Raw genomic sequence first — 2,134 nt, forward strand, 5'->3', positions numbered from 1 at the left:
GGTGGGTGGTTGGGGTTGGGGGTTGCAATACAAGGCAACAGTTAAAGGACCTCATGTTGACACTTCGGTGCATGCTAAACAGTGTGCACTATAAGAAGCACATTGACCCAAAAAAGGGGGAAATTGTGCAAATGCATTGTGGGGTATAAGTGATGCAGATAAGTCACTTAATGGACTTATTTTATTGCAAATAAGCCTTACGTTGGGTTATGTATGTGTTGGGCCTTTGATCCCATGGGTTTTCTTTGTAATGGGCCACTTTCATGGGCGTAAAATATGGGTAGAAAGTATGAAAACGGGATTCAATTCATTAGTTTAGTTAGAGTCTTGTTTTGAGTCTATTTCCTTTGTTATTTCAATTTTCTAGTCAATTTAGGTTTCCCAATTAATTAAGAATTGGGTTAGGCCTTTCCTTTTTAGTGTTTGAATCAATTTTGAGTCTTCTATATAAGTTTGTAAGGGGATACAACATTGAAGATGAATTTATGAATGAAAAAAAAAAAAAAGCTTTGTGCTGGAAAACTGTGAGATGCAGTGCTGTGAGAGACAGCTTGAGTGAGATGCCCATGGGAAGAGTGAGTTACTCAACCCAACCTATTCCCCTGCCCCATTCTTCCTTTCATTCTCTTATTTCTGTTTTGTTCATATTATCTGTCATACTATCTTATTTTATTGAATTTAATAAAGAGCCTATCTGGGATTGGATCACTTGTGAACCAATCGTACATTAATAAGTGCAGAAAAATGATAAACAAATGACCAACTAGTCTATGTAGACCTAAACTTGTGACCCAAGAGAACTGCTTATGGTCAAGTCCAGTAACTGAATGCATATGAAATCACATAATTTTTGCCAATAAGCACCTCGAAAAGAAAACCTCTCCAAGATTTCCCATCTTTTCTCAATCCCTTTGTAAGCAACAGTACTGTATGAGGAGATTAATTCCTTTGCCTCCCAAGTAGTACCACGCTTAAAATGATTTTTCTTCAATAAGCACTCTTTCTCTTTGTTAAGATCCCAAAATGATTTCCAGATAATGCTCTAGTAATTTTTTCTTAATATTTATCAACCCAAGACCATTGAAATTCAGTGTTTTTGGAAACTACAAGGTGAAACCTTTTTTTTTTTTTCAGTTTGTCTGCTCTATGTAAAATCTCTTGTAAGTTGTAACTTCTCCAATTTCATTGCTACAAATACCAGGCTTCTTGACAAAGGAATATGATATGGTTGCTGGAATTTTGGCAGAAGAAGGAAGAAGAACAAGGAAAAAATATGAAGTAGAAGAAGAGAAGAAGGGGATATGGCCCGCAAGTGGGCTTCACCACCCTCCCAATCCAAGGATTCGCCACATGGGTTGCACTTGTTTCACAACACGAGCTACTCTCAGCATCAGCACTGAAGAAAAACATTCAATTGAACAATTGCCAAAAATCTATGGGCAGCATTCCCCCCCCCCCCCTTTTTTTATTTATTGTAGTTGATAGGTACATCATAAAAATTGGAAACTCTTCTAAATAGAAAGAGATCCTTTATAATATCGCAACTCTAAGAATTAGAAAGTCTAAGAAAAAGGAAACAATTAAGTAGCAATTTAACCTAGAAGAAACTACTGTTACAACTTAGAAACTATTATAAATAGAAACTATATACTAATCTCCCATATAGGCCTTAAATCCCCAATATTCTTATAGAAAGGGCCAATTATAATAGAAAACTCAAACTTACTTAGCCCATGACCCATATAACCAATTGGAAATTTGGGCCTAACTTAGTGAACCTAGGGTTCAACTTGACTAAAAAACTGAACCAAACTCAAACCAAAACCTCTTCTTCCACCGGATGTAGTCAGCATCATATTTTTTCCCTTCACTTTCAATATGACATATCTTTCCTCTTCCTCCCCCTCCCCCCACCCACCCCCCCCCCCCCAAAAAAAAAAAGAAAAAAAAAATTAGGAGCATAGTTGTCCAGGCATTTGTAATGGCCAAGGTGTAAGGTTGCCTTATTTTGGTGAATATGGCACACTAACGTTTGCACACGAGCCATTGCATTCTGTGCCTTGGTGAGGTTTTGACCTAACCATGGCAATATAGTCATCAACCAATTGATGCATTTCTTCTCCCCCCCCCCCCC

The 2,134-nt window shown here is 37.5% G+C and overlaps 1 protein-coding gene across 1 annotated transcript in view; it reads right to left on the bottom strand.

Annotated features, from left to right (window-relative positions):
* The window catches only part of LOC122064435 (TNF receptor-associated factor homolog 1b-like), a 24,546-nt gene that overhangs the window by 4,827 nt on the left and 17,585 nt on the right, over nt 1-2,134 (bottom strand). The window lies entirely within an intron of this gene.

The sequence above is a fragment of the Macadamia integrifolia genome, unplaced genomic scaffold, assembly GCF_013358625.1.
Source record: "Macadamia integrifolia cultivar HAES 741 unplaced genomic scaffold, SCU_Mint_v3 scaffold1647, whole genome shotgun sequence".
NCBI lineage: Eukaryota > Viridiplantae > Streptophyta > Magnoliopsida > Proteales > Proteaceae > Macadamia > Macadamia integrifolia.